The 17,918-nt window shown below is 42.1% G+C and overlaps 2 long non-coding RNA genes across 2 annotated transcripts; both read right to left on the reverse strand.

Moving 5' to 3' along the window:
- Positions 1-9,211: 9,211 nt before the first annotated feature.
- LOC141590872 (uncharacterized) lies at positions 9,212-11,544 on the reverse strand. The gene is made up of 2 exons (XR_012520530.1): positions 11,261-11,544; positions 9,212-9,382 (listed from the first exon to the last, which is right to left on the reverse strand). It is a non-coding gene; the product is annotated as an uncharacterized LOC141590872 (long non-coding RNA).
- A 3,715-nt stretch (positions 11,545-15,259) lies between these two features.
- On the reverse strand, positions 15,260-17,598 carry LOC141590873 (uncharacterized). Its single transcript, XR_012520531.1, has 2 exons — positions 17,316-17,598; positions 15,260-15,430 (listed from the first exon to the last, which is right to left on the reverse strand). It is a non-coding gene; the product is annotated as an uncharacterized LOC141590873 (long non-coding RNA).
- Between the last annotated feature and the right edge of the window lie 320 nt (positions 17,599-17,918).

A 17,918-nucleotide genomic window follows, 5' to 3' on the forward strand; every position in this document is an offset into this window, starting at 1 on the left:
ATAGAATGCACACACATACACCCACCTCTAAAATTGTACAGTTTCTTTCTAGGTTCATGCCCGAACGGGTAAAAATTTAATTTATCATTCTCTCTGTTTAAAGTGTTAGAATATGTCTTAAATCACTTAAGTCCCTTTCGAATGACCCGGTATGAAGGTCTTTTGTTACTGGACATAGCTAACACGAAAAAAAGGATTACGCATCTGAGGTAGTACCTCAGACCATGTAGTTTTTGAGCATATACACATTTTCTGTGAGCATATCACCATTTATAAATATAGTTTTTGAGCAATATTATATTTTTTTAGTGTAATATTTTAGTAAATGTGCTCAAAAACTTTAAAATAAAACTCAGAAAATAAACAACAAGAGGTACTACCTCAGATGTATAGTCTATGAACTGTAGCTAACATGTTATTAGTGAACTACCTTAACATTCTTTATTATTTTTTATATCTGTTGCAGCAGAAAGTTTATACCAAAAGACATACAAATAACTTAACTAATTTATTAGCTTATGGAGTGTTTGGCTCACAGTACATAATTTTGGCAGAAAGTATGAGTTTAGAATGCACTAAATGCATATTTGGCGTTTGTTTCGAATCAAATGAGAGGATAAAGAAAAAAAAACAAGTGTTTTTTAGTTAGGTAATCCAATATATTTTTTTATTTAGAAGTTTTTCCAAAAATTAAAAATAATAAAAAATAATGTTTATCCTCAAAATATGAAAAAATTTAATTACTTTTGTTCAACAAATTTTTTTATATAAAAAAAATATTAAAAATGATGTTTTTTTGTTTTTGTTTTTGACATTTTAAGTATTGTTGAAGAATAAAAGTATAAAACTACTTGCATATTCAAAAGATAAAAACTTATGAATTCTTTTTTTTTTAAACTAGAAGATAAACATACAAGAAATTGAGAAAATATTTCTGTTCCGGGTGTGATTACGGAGCAGTGTTGTTACCACGTAAGCTTGTTGAAAGATGACTTTGCTTGACTCTTTCTTTCGGCCTCTCCTGAAACAATGAACAAACTGAGGGCTCGGCTTTGCACCGAGCGTACTCACTCCGACGCTCAAGTCAGTAAACTTAAAGAGATTAAGTTGTGTGATGCTTGGCAAAGTATGTTGTAGAGAGATAAGGGAGTTTATACCAGATTATGAGTGGTTTAGGTTAAATTTCGGATCCTTTCCTCAATGAGGGTTGAGGAGTATTTATAGACTTTCACCTTTTGTCACGTAGTGGCCGAGTGGCCAAGTGGCTAGCAGGTGGAAAGACCGTTCTACCCTCGGCCGATGGACCCATGGCAGGCCGACCGAGGGGTCTTGGATATGAGTACGCGGATATGTGTCCCGGCTGGCTAGTTGTCCTAGCCGGGACCCAAGTGACAGGCCGACAGGCTGCATCGGCTAGGCTGTCCAAGGTGTTGACTTGCTGTGGATATCTTTGACTTTGGTCAATATGTTGACTCGGTCAGCGGGTGCAAAATATGCCCCATCAATTTGCCCCCAGCGTAGTCTATGCCGTGGTATGGGCTCCGATGTATGTTGAGCGTATATTCTGCGCAGGTAAAAATATTTTGCCCCGGCTTCTTCTTCCTCGGCTTGGTTCAGCTTAGGCCGTACCGTATCCCCCCTCCACATGGATGTGTGAAGGGCATCAAATGTGGAAAAGTAAGTGACGCTGGCCGAGACCGAGGTTGTGAGTGCCGTGTTCTTTTGAATGCCCCCAGCCGGTGCTGCCAAGCTTGGTTGAATCAGCGGGCCGTTTTGGCCAGTAGATACCAAAGAGTGTGTTGAAGAAGATACGTCGATTGGCATCTTGTCAAGGAGCGTGTTGAAGAAGTTTTGTAACTGTTTGTCGATTGACATTTCATGGCTGCATGCTTGACACGTGGCTCGACGTTGATTGGTTGACGCTTCATGGGCTTTGCTCTGATTGGTCGGATTGAGTGGACTTTGCTCTATAAATAGGGCAGTTACCCCCTCATTTTCCGCACAAAGTTCATCTTTCAAAAATTTTCTTTCTTAGATTTTCAAGGGTTTCTTTCTCTTCTAATTTTCAGAATCGTTACTTCGGCGTAGCACTTTTTCTTCAAGGTAAACAAACAAATTTGCCAATCTTTAATTGTTAAGTTTTTGTTGTGAACATGTCTTCTGCTGATGCCGGACCTAGTAACCCTGCGCCGGGAGGTTCCCCGTCGCGTTTTGATGAAGAGGAGGCACTAGCCGCCATCCCGCTAAGGTCCGGGGGTCCTAGGTCTCCTTCTCCTGAGGTTGATCCAAAAGTTTTGGAGGAATGGGAGGAAGAGGATGATGATGTTGATGATGACGGTGATGATGTTGAAGGGACTCATCCTAATGAGGAGAGGCCGTATCTCTTGGACCACGGCGACGCCTGTAAGATTGGCCCTTATCGTGCTTGGACCAACAAGTTCGCCAGTTGTTCTGGTCCTGACTTTTTCGAACATCACTTCTCTTTCGGCAGGGAGTATAGGATTGTTATTCCTGGGGAAGGTCAGGCGGTCTGTTGCCCTCCCAAGAGCTGTATCGGCGTATACATGAGACACCTGGAGTATGGGCTCCGGTTTCCTCTGAATGAATACGTTATGGCCATAATTAAAGCCATGAACATCGCCGTGGCCCAACTGCACCCGTTGGCCATTAGGACTATAGTCGGCTTTGTGTGGCTCTGTCTTTTCAAGGGGAAGGTCCCAACGGTTAACTTATTCCGCCGGCTTCATCACCTTCGGCCGTCAGCCCCTGGTCGCGTTGGTTGGTACAGCGTGCAGACGGAGCCGGGTTACGTCTCCGTTGATAAGCTTTCTTCCTGCAAGGACTGGAAGGCGCGGTGGGTGTACGTTGAGGTTCCGAAGGATTATCCATCGCCGGTCCTTCCAAAGACCACAATCAATTTGCGGTGCGAGAGTGAGGGGGAGCATGACAAATGGGTCTCCGGAGTAAGCTTAAGATGGACGCCTTGACAGGTCCTCTTAATGCGGATGAGAAGCGGCGATGAGGTCATTTGAGGTGAGAAGAATGGGATGCCGAAGGGATGGATGCCCCCGACGCAGATCATTCTTCAGGATGAGCTGCTCTGCCACGTCGGCCTCATACCGGCCCTCGAACGGGGTGAGTGGGGTCGGTGTGGGGCCCATCTCTGTTTTTAATGTTTCTGTTTCTTGAACTTTGATTTATTTCTTTCACTTAACTCTTGCTTCGTTTCCTTTGCAGACCGTTTTGGCCCGGACCTGTCTGAGGATATCCTCGAGAGCATGGGGCTTGCCAAGGACAAGACAGTTGTTAATTTGCATCCTAAGGCCCAGAACCGTGATCGCAGACCGGCGCCAAATGATCTCATGGATCGCACGGCAAGGGCTTGATACGACGGCGCCCGTGCGAAGGTTGCGGTAACATTCCGCGCCGGAAGCGAAAAGCAAAGTCTTCGGTGGCGATGGCGTCAACTTTAATTCCACCTCCAATCCCCGCAGTCCAAAAGGAGACTGTGGAGATCGTCGATATTACCGCCGAGGAGGAGGTCACCGTGGCAATGGAATCTCCTCTCTTACGCAAGAGAAAAGAGATCTAACTGCTGCCGCCTAACTGCTGCCGAGGCCGGCAAAAGAAATGGGTCCTCCGGCCAAGAAGGCCAAGCCCGGGTGCGGATCTATCCCGTGGCTCGACTTAGCCGGTTCATTAGGCGTTCCTGATGACACGCTCACTGGTATGTCCATGCATGTTGACACAGATGCCTTGATTGAATTTTTTGTAGATCAACCGCCGCCGTCTACCGGTCCTACTGAACGGCGTGCTGAGAAGCGACCTGCGCAGACGGGTGGTAAAGATGCCACCGTCGTCTCTTCCTTCCCGAAGCCTACACCCGCCCAGATTAGGTCGGAGGGCATAAGTTTGTCCAGGATATTGGCGAAGTGGGTTGACGTGGCCGGTGCTCATATCATGGAGCAGGAAAAGGTCATGGCTGAAGTTGCCCCACAGCTTGAGCAGCTCAGGCTTGAGCTTGCTGCTGCGAAGAAGGAAGTTGAGGGGGCCAAGGCTGAAGCTGAGAAGGCGGTCCTTGCTGAGCAAAAACTTAGGGAGGATGCTGAAAAGGCAGCCCTTGCTGAGAGAGCCAAGGCTGAGGCTGCGGGGGCTGAAGCCGCTAAGCTGCTGGAAGAGCGTGACAAGCTTAAGGCCGTCGCCGACTTCACTGGTAAGAAGAGGGGCGAATGGAAGTCTATGTTCCAGGCCCAGGGGAAGGTGCTTCGGAATATAAAGGCTATCATCGCCCAGAGGGAGTTGGACATTGAGAAGCTTCAAAGCGTCATTCTTCCTAACATGTGCGCCCAATATCGAGACCTGGCCGAAGAAGCCGCCAGGGAAGTGATAGGGGAGCTCTTTCTTGATGGCTCCTTTCCGTGGCAAAAATTTGACGAGCTGCTTGATGAGAAGCTTGATGCTAAGGAGAAGGCCGCGGAGGCGAAGGCCGCTGAGGAGGCAAGGGTGAAGAAGGAGGAAGAGGAGGCCGCGGAGAAGGCGGCCCGTGCTGAGAAGGCAAAGGCGGCGAAGGAGGAAGCTGAGAGGGCAAGGGCAGCTGAGGCTGCTGAGGCTGAAGCTGCCCAGACAGTTTCTGGGTCGCCTACCAAAGATGATGTTGCTGACGTCGCCGATGTCGAGCAGCAACAGGCATAGGGAGACGGGCGGTCATCACCAGGTTCACCCGGCATCTCGGATAGTTTCAGCTGTTCGGGGGCCAATTATTAAGCCTTTCCTCCCTGCCATCTTTTGGCGCTTCAAATGATATGTCTGTAACCTTTTGTTCTTCTTTTCCTTGTTTTTTGTAAAACTTTGGTAGGTTGTGTTTTGGCTTATCCCTATGGGGACGGCCGTCGATTTCTTCCTTGTATTACCTGTAAACATTTTCAGTAAGAGTTTGTTTATTTTGCCTCTGGCTTGGCCGAGGTCTTTATCTCATTTTTATCTGAGTCGTCTTCGTACGTTAGTAGTTGAGCGCTCTTTTTCTTTTCGCTTTTACCCTCGGCTTGGCCGGGGCAGCTAGAATGCGTATCTCAACTGTACTTAACGTTTTTATTAAAACATGTTGGCATGTTGGTCGCTTCCTCCTACACGCACGGTCTTAGCCGAGGCGGTCAGATTTGCTATCCCAACCACCGTTGTGAACATGTCTGTAGTGACTGCCCGGCTTAATTTGCGGCGTCTTCTCTGGCATGACTATGGGGGGACCGGTATTTTGATGAAAAACTTGGACCATTTTTATAAGGAATAATCATGCGTTGGGGTGCCCACAATGGTTTTGGACACCTCCACCGCTACACAAAATATTTCCTTAGAAAATCCGTGTTCCAATGGCACCCCCCATGTCTTTTGTGCTCCCCCCCCGGTCCGAAACGTTTATTAGAGTCAGGAGCCGGATGGGCGTCACTGGATTACTCCTATCCGTTGAAAGACGGATTTTCTATCCGCCCCGTCGGAGCTCGTTCCTGGGTCTCCAGCTACATACTTGCTGAGGCTCCCCTTTCGGATCAGCTCCTCGATGGCGTTCTTCAGATGCCGACAGTCGTCGGTCCTATGGCCGGGCTGGCCGTGGTAATCGCAAAATTGGCTTGCGTCGCCTTCCGCCTTTGTCCTGGGGGGTCTTGCCCACTTCTGCCCTTCATTTTTGCTCAGGGCGAAGACCTCGGCCGCTGATTTAACCAGGGGGGTGAGACTGCCGTACCGCCTCGCGGTGTATGGTCCCGAACTCCCCCCGGCTCCCGCCGAGTTCTGTTTTCTGTTGTCCTTCTCAGGCAGTGACCTATTATTGTCACGGCGTCCTTCATCTCTGTTATCCCGTGGCCTCCTCTCGGTGGCCGGCTTACCTACTGTCCTACCCAGATCTTGTGATAATCCTCCACTTTTACGGCTTGGTCAGCCATCCTTCTGGCGGAGTCCAGGTTGAGGTCCGCGCATTTGATCAGCTCATTTTTGAGCTCGCCTTTCGGGAGGCCCTTCATCAGTGCGAAGGCCGCCAGCTCGGTGTTCAGCTCACGGATCTGCTGAGCTTTTGCGTCGAACCTCTTCACATAGCTCCGTAGAGACTTGTCCTCCCCCTGTCGGATAGTGAGGAGATCCGATGTCTCCACGGCCCTCCTCTTGTTGCAGGCGTACTGGGCTACGAAGTTATCACTTAGGTCGGCGTAGCAATATACCGAACCATTAGGCAGCCCCTTGTACCAACTCTGGGCCATCCCATGCAGGGTTGTCGGGAAGACTCGGCACCATACCTCATCAGGCTGCTCCCATACCGACATGTAAGACTCGAAAGCCTCGGCGTGGTCGGTTGGGTCACTCTCCCCTATGTACGATAGGGCCGGCAGCTTCAGTTTGGTTGGTACGGAGGTGTCGAGGACATAGGCGCTGAGGGGCTGTCTGACCACGTGTCGAATGACACGTGGCGATCGGCTCCTCACAGCCCTAGTCCGGCTTCTCTCCCCGTGGCGGGAAGGACTTCTTGTTCTCTGACTTAGGAAAGTCGGGCTTCTTTCTTCACTTCTTCGGGGGTGACCTCGTTGGCGCCGCGGCGATGGCTCCTCCTCCGCGAGTGCGGGAAGGACTTTGGTCGACACACGACACCACGGGCACCGCTGGCGTTTTGGTACGCCCAACCTCTTGTAACGCTCCGGTTAGGTTGTTCGGAGTCATCTTGGGGACCTTTGGGTGCGCTGCTGTAACCGTTGTTTCGACGGGGGTTAGCGGCGTACTATCCATCAGGTCCAGGAATAGCTTCAGTTTCGCTGCATCGACCACATGTCCCATGACAGTGACTTGGCCGGTGGGCAGCGGTGTTTCTGGTATTATTGGCATCCCGTACGCCGGTTGAATTACTCGGCCGGTGGGGGACTGCCCAACCCCAGAATTGTGGACGGTATCATCCTGGTAGAATTCGGTTTCGTCAGTCAAAATTACTTCTGGCTGTTTCGACATCTTCTTAGCTTTTTTGGGTGGGTTTTGTTTTGTGTTTTTTTTTTGTTTGGGAATGAATGTGACTAGCTTCTAGTATCTTCTCCCCACAGACGGCGCCAATTGTTCCGGGTGTGATTACGGAGCAGTGTTGTTACCACGTAAGCTTGTTGAACGATGACTTTGCTTGACTCTTCCTTTCGGCCTCTCCTGAAACAATGAACAAACTGAGGGCTCGGCTTTGCACCGAGCGTACTCACTCCGACGCTCAAGTCAGTAAACTTAAAGAGATTAAGTTGTGTGATGCTTGGCAAAGTATGTTGTAGAGAGATAAGGGAGTTTATACCAGATTATGAGTGGTTTAGGTTAAATTTCGGATCCTTTCCTCAATGAGGGTTGAGGAGTATTTATAGACTTTCACCTTTTGTCACGTAGTGGACGAGTGGCCAAGTGGCTAGCAGGTGGAAAGACCGTTCTACCCTCGGCCGATGGACCCATGGCAGGCCGGCCGAGGGGTCTTGGATATGAGTACGCGGATATGTGTCCCGGCTGGCTAGTTGTCCTAGCCGGGACCCAGTGACAGCCGACAGTCGTCATCGGCTAAGGTCAAGGTGTTGACTTCTTTGTGGATATCTTTGACTTTGGTCAATATGTTGACTCGGTCAGCGGGTGCAGAATATGCCCCATCAAATTCTTCAAAAAAAAAAGAAATTGAGAAAATATTGCTTCAAAAAAAAAAGAAATTGAGAAAATATTGATAATCATTACAAAATTTAACCAAAAAAAAGTTATAGTTCTAAACTCAACTGTTAGGCCCAGATTCACCTGGCCTGACCATAACCTGGCCTGACCTTACAAGGCTGATTGAAGAAAACAAAGACCGGACAAATCTAACTATTATTTAGTTGTTGAAGAATATTACGGCAAGCGAGGCTACTAAATCCTGGAAGAGAAGCCTCGATGGTCGGATAGAATAGCTTAGCGATTATTAAAGCAGGCTGGATTAAGAAGATAAACAAGAAATACAGTTGTATAAGTCAAATAACCGTGTCCTATTCTCAAGGAAGACCAAGACTAATTATGGGACTACATCATCCATGAACTTAGACGTGCAAAAGGGGAAAAGGCTAAGAATCAGTTGGAGAAGAACCAGTCAACCGAATTAATAGGGAATGCGCCCTATTAATCCGGCAACAACCCCGACAAAAGAGAAGAACGTTGGAGATCAATACAACGTTCATGATTATGACTATAAATATTGTGATCTAGCATTTGTAAATTCATTCATCAATATAAGATTACTTCACTACTTGTTATTTTACGATCATCCAATTACCAAATTTGTATTCAGTTTATTCAAATAGCATAAGCATTATTCTTTTCAAATAGTTATTCTTTGTAATTCATTTATAAATACTCCAAACATATAGAGCTAGATACCCATCTTATTTCTCAATCAAGCCGGACCCATTCAGGGAAAATCCTGCTAAAACAATTGGCGCCCACCGTGGAGTATCTAGTTCTTCAACCAATAAAATTCTCCTTATCATCTTTCATTTAATATTCACACACAAAAATGGTGGAACTCACCGCAGAACAACAATTAGCGGCTGCCCTGGCCAAGATCAAAGAATTGGAAACAATCCAAGAGAAGGCGGCTCAGTGAAGGTAAATCAATAGGTCAAGGAATCGAGTCTAGCAGCGAAAAAGAAATTAGAAAATCAGGCTTCGGGTTCCAGGACCAGATTCGAACCAGGAACTCCATTCTCATCCATTATCAAAAATATAGACTTCCCTAATTTTGGAACCCCGGAGAAGGATACATTATCCGGCACTCCAACCATTCCCAATGATGAGACAAACAAAACCGAAGCGGAATAATGATGGCTATGCTTCAGGAAATCCAAAAACTCCACAACAAAATAGAAAATATACCGAGTGCCGGACCACGTGGGTCAAGTAGAAGTTATGACTTTGCGATTCACCCTTTGCAGATGAAATTGCAAAGATTGATCTTCCCAAGAAATTTACTGTTCCATCCATGAGAACTTATGATGGAACCTCTGATTCACAAAATCATGTTGCCATATTCAAACAAAAAATGTTGGCTGCCTCAATACCCAGTGAACTCATGTGACACCCCGCGATAAGGCGGAAAATATAACTAATAAATTAATGCGGAAATTAGTGAAATTTTAAAAACTTTTAAATTACTAGTTAAAGATTAGCACGCGGGTGCCAAAAAACGAAATGAAACAAATACTACAATAGACATTAATAGGTCATTACAACCCGAGTCTAGAAAGCGGGGAAAAGATATCCCACGAATAAACAAATAAAAGGTTTCTAAATTAGAAACTAAGGTCCGAGGGTTTAGTTCTCGCTAGCCCACACGTCTTCCCCACGTAAGCATCTTCACCACCTGTCATTCATGTAAACATGAACGCCACAGTCAGTGGGGAGTAACTCAAGGTTCTCCCAGCCACAATATGTCGGAAAGCAGGTCACAAACAACACTTAAACAAACATATTAATCATGCAACATATGTGAACAATGAAGAATAAGGAGATATAATGAACAATCATGGTGAAACAGGCATATTACCTTCTTAATAGAATAGGCATGGTATATGAGGATGAATGTACAATCAAGGAATAGAATCACCGAGTCAACCCACTTATGTTGACACGACTCAACAAGTGTAAGACATATACTTAGTATGAACTCAAACAAGACAACCCTCTAGACTCCAACCTCTTGGTAGGACGACGATCATAATACGGTCCTAGTCTAAACCTGGCCAGACTCTCGGGATGGACGACACCCGATTCGACACACGATACCAAATCGTATCCAAGACTCGAAACATGGTACACCTAACCGTGCCCGAAAGTCGAGTAACCTCAAGCGGAACCTTGTCACCTAACCGTGACCCCCGGTCCGAAGAGGCGGAAGGAAAAATAGCCCAACTCGGAAACAATGGCACCTAACCGTGACCCAATGTCCGAGGGCAAATAAATGAGGAATGTCAAGTAGTCACACAATGTAAAATGTCACACTTGAGTCACAAATAACCCATTAACAATAAATGTCTCATACTTGTCTTATGCAAATAAATATTTCATTTTATAATTTATCATGCTTAGGTTAAATAAAACATAATGAATGATGAATAAGTTACGTTATGTGAAATTACGGAATAAAATGTGAATCCGCGTATGTGACTCATTCATGAGCCCACTAAACAACTATGAGGTTGGCCCGACACATAAAAAGCATGTCGAAAAGCCCAACAATGGAAACATGTGAGATCTAGCAAACTAATCACATAAGGCCCAAATAAACAAACATGACAAGCCCAATTATAAAATCATGACAAGCCCTATTAGAATGCCACACTACACCTATATGGCCCAAAAACGTATAATATAGAACAAGCCCGATTTGACACATTACTAAGTAATGAGACGAGTACATGAGCACATTTGAGACGGTAATTTAAATAATTAAATAATGGGATTTTATAAGTATAAACCAAAAAAAAGGAAAGTATTTAAATGATCGAATTTAACAAATTGTGTTTTGTAAAGACTCGAGACGGAAATTCAAGTAATTTAAATAAACCCAAGTTTTGCGCCAAGGGCAACGATACCCACGACTCAAGGAGTAATTTGGACAGCCAAGTCCCGACCCCGCCAACAACCTTACACGGCCTTCCACCGACCACATTTCCACCCCAAAATAACCACCATTGAAACCACCACTAGCTATCAAAGGCCGTATAAACAGCCACCTAAAACCGAGTGAACATGTGACGATATCACACGAAGAGGGCAGGCATGGTAACCAGTCCCAGAATACGTCCCAGAACAGGGTCCAAACTGGTTATTTCATGACTCCAAACAGAGTCCAACCAGTCCGTAACAGGTCAATATCGAAAGGCATGGAAGACAAGTTTGAGACGGAAACAAGATGTAACTAGAACACGAATCACCACCTTAACACTCGTCCTAACAATACTCGAAAAAAACCCATGTAAACAGTCCGTAAAAACTGCATAGAAAAAAAAAGGAAGACGGGCAACACAGCTATACCAGAACAGCCCGTTCCGATTTCAAGTAATACCCTGCAACACATCCACGAACCCGTTCCAACAGTCCATTTCAACCAGCGAATTGAGACGGAAAATTACCAGGCCAAAAGAAAAGTGTAAAGGACCAAGTTTTATCAGAAAAGAACATGTAAAACGATACAAGAAACCGAAAATTCGACATTTGTCGAGTAACCTATCACCGTTACCTGTTTTTGATCTCTCAACGTCCAAGGAACCATCCAAGGGTGATTCTAAACCCAAAATGGAAGAGATTAGCTTCAAAAACCGCATCCTTGAAAGACGGCCGAAATGAGACCGGGTGAAAGCTTGACTCTTTTTTATATAGGAAGGAGGAGAATGAGGAGGGGAAGCTAATGGAGTAAGTTTTATGAAAATTGGTTAAGAAATGAAGGAGGGAATGGAGGTTTAAAGGAGACGGAAATGGGGTACGGCTATGTTGTTGCGGTTGCTGTTCTTTCCAAGTGAAGAAGAAGAAAGAATAAGAAAGAGAGGGGGTGGGTCACGGTTATCCACAACAATAATATTAGCATATAATAATTATAATAATAATAATAATAATAATAATAATAATATATAATAATATATAATATTAGTAGAAGATATTTTAAAAGTGGAGTAGAGGTAGGTGAAGTGTTGTTGGTTTTTGATTGGTCCGGATTAAAGTAGATACAACATGAATGTGACAGTCTAAAGTTTAGACGGAAATTGAGACGGGACTTATTATTATTACGGTCATTATTATTGTCACTAATATCATCCGACCAAGATACGTATATATATATATATATATATATATATATATATATATATATATATATATATATATTATTATATAAATTATGACTCAAAGATATAATTTAATAATACGTACCTTTATAAAAACGAGCTTTTATATATTACTTTTATAAAAATCAAGCTTGACATTAAATTTATTAAATTGAGTAATTCAAAAATATGAAATAGATAAATCAAACGGTTTAATAAAATTTAAATGTCCAAATAGGAAATTCGCGGGTGTTACAATCACCCCACCTTTTTAAAAGTTTCGTCCTCGAAACTTGAAAGTAGAAATGAAAGGTTATATAAAACAAAACCGGAACTTTGGAATCGGTAACCAAAACATTTAAAAGGTTACTTATCGTAAGAATTAAAAATTCTTTCAAAAGTTTCAAATAAAATTTTCGGCAGAACCATATTCTCGTCAAAGGAACGAAAGTGTTCTCGTTACGTATTCAAGAACATCACATTCCAAAGCCAAGATAAGGTAAAAAGGCAAATCATTTGTATAAATCCAAATCAAAACACTTTCAAAAACATAAATGAAGAGTTTTCAAAAGTATAAGTCTCATTCATGGAACGAAATTGTTCTTGTCGTGCACACAAGAACGCTAACCTTCCAAGTCAAAGACAAATTCAAACAAAATCATTCATCGATAAGTGCAGGACAAGTTACTAGACGCCTTTAATAACGAGTCCTAACATTCCATCAATGTTAAAAACAATCGAAAAAGGTAATTTATTAAAATTTTCCTTTTACAAAAGCCAAAAATAAAAATAAAAGTTCCACTTTTAAACTCAAAAAGGGAGTCAAATTCCTGAAAATATAACATTAAACTTTCACCAAGAAATCATAAACAGATCAAAGTTAACCGAAATTGGATAAAATTTAAGAAAATTTCGGGTTTAGCAATTAAAATTATGATAATTAAGTTTATATTCCAAGGAAAAATATGGAATTAAATCAAATTTTCATTTTCAAATCTTTAAAATATGCAAGGTTTTGCAAAAGCAACATCAACTTTTAACAATGAATAGAATGGTAGCTTGAAATATTTAGAAATTGAATAAAAGAAAAGTAACTTAGACATCATAGATACAAGTATGCTAAAAGGATTCACACATAACTAATCAAAAGAGCTATGATGAATGTCGTAGGGGTAAGAATTGGAGTCAAAACAATAAGAATGCCAAGGGTAGAGTTTTTATAGGTCACTAGCATCAAACTTAAGGGAGGAGCAAGATGAAGCAAGGAAGAGAGGTATGAACGGCAACGCTCACGATCAAAGAAGAAAGGGAATTAGACAACAAGGAAACGCTAGGTACTCAAACCTCAAATAACAACATCATCCTAAACGGTCCCGAAAACTTCCTAGTAACAAAACTTATGACCACAACACTCCCAAGGATTTCCTCAAAACTCTTATGTTACTTAATCCTAAGCTATTCCCTGAAAAAAAAGATAGTCCACTATAAGTGTGATCTCATCACTCCAAACCCTCAAACATCTACAAACGACTTCCACAAAACCAAGATCAAAACTACTTAAAAGGGTTACACTCAAACTCAACTATCGACCACTATGAGTTCTCACTATGGTAAAATCCTTAATCAAAGATCATAATCCCAAGCTCTTTATATTTTCTAACATTCCAGATAAAATCTTATTCACGCTCGAATATACAATCACACTGGTCACATTCCCCAAATTATAAAGACCACCAACCAAAAGGTAAATAGGTTTGTCACACAACTTTTCCTAATCAACTTAACTCAAGTCCCACTAATCCAAATTTGACGAAATCAAGGCTCACAAGGAATCCTCAAAGAGCATCTCACTCACTCTACAACGTAGCCAACAACACCATCACTCCACTAGGGAAACAAAGAGTAATAACCAGGTCCGGAAATGATAGGAAATTTGAAAAGGGATATATGAACATGCCAAGATGTGAGACTAAAAGAGTCGAATCATAAAGATAACTAGTTAACAACCAGTAAGAGATATTAGAATTAGGGAGGTATTCAAGACAAGGAAATAATGAGTAAACTTTTATACCTAAGAATTAAATCCAACCAAGATATGAACGAAGGGAAGGAAAACGTTTAATGGTACGAAGGAGGATTTTAAGGCTTAAATTATACGCTTCCTAAGATTTAAGGTTCTCTCTAACAAGGTCACACTTACTAGGGTATTGTACCTTTATAACAAAACGACCAAATTCCAAAACAAGGGTCATGGTAAAATAAACGCTCGCTTAAGGGGTGCTAAATCGGTTAGATACTTCTTCCACCTATCTTATCACATATTAGGATTTCCCTAAAGCAAATCTACCACTCAAGTATAAAAGCATCTCTTTATCTCAAGTACTTGACACAACCTCAATGTTTTTTAAAAACCAAAAATGATTTAACGAAGACTTCTCAACAAAATTATTAAGGAACAACTAACATCAAATCACATCACCAATCTATACGGGATCATTAACATCTAAAAATGGGTTTTCTTTCAAATTCACATTCTAAATTTATCCCGTGTTTACTCCTAAGGTGACGACACTCAACCTACTAAGCTTTCAAATCCCATACATAAACAACAAAGCCAAGTCCTATAACTTTAATCACATAGGCAGCTCATTCCTAACACAAGGAGTCCACCAATCAATTCTACTTACTTTATCAAGGAACTAGGTATAGGAATCACCAAGTATGCCTCATCATACTACCTAAGTCTTTCTAACATCGCGACCTCTCAAAACCAAGGTTAAGGGTCAAACACAAACAAACTCCACAAAAGCCAAATTATTCAACCAAGGCTAACATCCCACAAAAGAAAGAGAACTATCAAAAGGTGTTAAGGGAGGATAAGCAAGGAACAAAACGCAAGTTAGGAGGGTACAAGAGTAATTTCCAAAGAACAAGAAAAGAGAGTTTAGAAGAAGCGATCATTAAGAAGTAAAGAGCAAGGCAAGGTACATAAAGATGGAGGAAAACTTCGAGGAAGAAGGAACATTCTTCAAAAGTTGAACAAATCTTCAATGCTCGACAATAGGCACCAAATCTTGATCTTCACACAGGTAAGCTCACGGTCATTGATCCAAGAGCACAAAAAATATTAAATGACAATCAACAAACATGTTAGAACCTAACAAAGAGCAAACACACTACAGACTACCACCTTAGGTCCTTAAGTCTACCCATCTCTCATTCATTATTCAAGGTCAAGTTCAAATTTAAATTTGGGGTACACGTGTGTGCGTCGGGAGCAACATATGCTCTGATACCAACTGTGACACCCCGCGATAAGGCGGAAAATATAACTAATAAATTAATGCGGAAATTAGTGAAATTTTAAAAACTTTTAAATTACTAGTTAAAGATTAGCACGCGGGTGCCAAAAAACGAAATGAAACAAATACTACAATAGACATTAATAGGTCATTACAACCCGAGTCTAGAAAGCGGGGAAAAGATATCCCACGAATAAACAAATAAAAGGTTTCTAAATTAGAAACTAAGGTCCGAGGGTTTAGTTCTCGCTAGCCCACACGTCTTCCCCACGTAAGCATCTTCACCACCTGTCATTCATGTAAACATGAACGCCACAGTCAGTGGGGAGTAACTCAAGATTCTCCCAGCCACAATATGTCGGAAAGCAGGTCACAAACAACACTTAAACAAACATATTAATCATGCAACATATGTGAACAATGAAGAATAAGGAGATATAATGAACAATCATGGTGAAACAGGCATATTACCTTCTTAATAGAATAGGCATGGTATATGAGGATGAATGTACAATCAAGGAATAGAATCACCGAGTCAACCCACTTATGTTGACACGACTCAACAAGTGTAAGACATATACTTAGTATGAACTCAAACAAGACAACCCTCTAGACTCCAACCTCTTGGTAGGACGACGATCATAATACGGTCCTAGTCTAAACCTGGCCAGACTCTCGGGATGGACGACACCCGATTCGACACACGATACCAAATCGTATCCAAGACTCGAAACATGGTACACCTAACCGTGCCCGAAAGTCGAGTAACCTCAAGCGGAACCTTGTCACCCTAACTAACCGTGACCCCGGTCCGAAGAGGCGGAAGGAAAAATAGCCCAACTCGGAAACAATGGCACCTAACCGTGACCCAATGTCCGAGGGCAAATAAATGAGGAATGTCAAGTAGTCACACAATGTAAAATGTCACACTTGAGTCACAAATAACCCATTAACAATAAATGTCTCATACTTGTCTTATGCAAATAAATATTTCATTTTATAATTTATCATGCTAGGTTAAATAAAACATAATGAGTAATAATGAATAAGTTACGTTATGTGAAATTACGGAATAAAATGTGAACCGGCGTATGTGACTCATTCATGAGCCCACTAAACAACTATGAGGTTGGCCCGACACATAAAGCATGTCAAGCCCAACAATGGAAACATGTGAGATCTAGCAAACTAATCACATAAGGCCCAAATAAACAAACATGACAAGCCCAATTATAAAATCATGACAAGCCCTATTAGAATGCCACACTACACCTATATGGCCCAAAAACGTATAATATAGAACAAGCCCTCGATTTGACACATTCTTAAGTAATGAGGCAGGCAGTACGTACGAAGCATTTGAGACGGTAATTTAAATAATTAAATAATGGGATTTTATAAGTATAAACCAAAAAAAAGGAAAGTATTTAAATGATCGAATTTAACAAATTGTGTTTTGTAAAGACTCGAGACGGAAATTCAAGTAATTTAAATAAACCCAAGTTTTGCGCCAAGGGCAACGATACCCACGACTCAAGGAGTAATTTGGACAGCCAAGTCCCGACCCCGCCAACAACCTTACACGGCCTTCCACCGACCACATTTCCACCCCAAAATAACCACCATTGAAACCACCACTAGCTATCAAAGGCCGTATAAACAGCCACCTAAAACCGAGTGAACATGTGACGATATCACACGAAGAGGGCAGGCATGGTAACCAGTCCCAGAATACGTCCCAGAACAGGGTCCAAACTGGTTATTTCATGACTCCAAACAGAGTCCAACCAGTCCGTAACAGGTCAATATCGAAAGGCATGGAAGACAAGTTTGAGACGGAAACAAGATGTAACTAGAACACGAATCACCACCTTAACACTCGTCCTAACAATACTCGAAAAAAACCCATGTAAACAGTCCGTAAAAACTGCATAGAAAAAAAAAGGAAGACGGGCAACACAGCTATACCAGAACAGCCCGTTCCGATTTCAAGTAATACCCTGCAACACATCCACGAACCCGTTCCAACAGTCCATTTCAACCAGCGAATTGAGACGGAAAATTACCAGGCCAAAAGAAAAGTGTAAAGGACCAAGTTTTATCAGAAAAGAACATGTAAAACGATACAAGAAACCGAAAATTCGACATTTGTCGAGTAACCTATCACCGTTACCTGTTTTTGATCTCTCAACGTCCAAGGAACCATCCAAGGGTGATTCTAAACCCAAAATGGAAGAGATTAGCTTCAAAAACCGCATCCTTGAAAGACGGCCGAAATGAGACCGGGTGAAAGCTTGACTCTTTTTTATATAGGAAGGAGGAGAATGAGGAGGGGAAGCTAATGGAGTAAGTTTTATGAAAATTGGTTAAGAAATGAAGGAGGGAATGGAGGTTTAAAGGAGACGGAAATGGGGTACGGCTATGTTGTTGCGGCTGCTGTTCTTTCCAAGTGAAGAAGAAGAAAGAATAAGAAAGAGGGGGGGGGGGTCACGGTTATCAACAACAATAATATTAGCATATAATAATAATAATAATAATAATAATAATAATATATAATATTAGTAGAAGATATTTTAAAAGTGGAGTAGAGGTAGGTGAAGTGTTGTTGGTTTTTGATTGGTCCGGATTAAAGTAGATACAACATGAATGTGACAGTCTAAAGTTTAGACGGAAATTGAGACGGGACTTATTATTATTACGGTCATTATTATTGTCACTAATATCATCCGACCAAGATACGTATATATATATATATATATATATATATATATTATTA

This window comes from Silene latifolia, chromosome 7 (genome assembly GCF_048544455.1).
Source record: "Silene latifolia isolate original U9 population chromosome 7, ASM4854445v1, whole genome shotgun sequence".
NCBI classification, from domain to species: Eukaryota; Viridiplantae; Streptophyta; class Magnoliopsida; order Caryophyllales; family Caryophyllaceae; genus Silene; species Silene latifolia.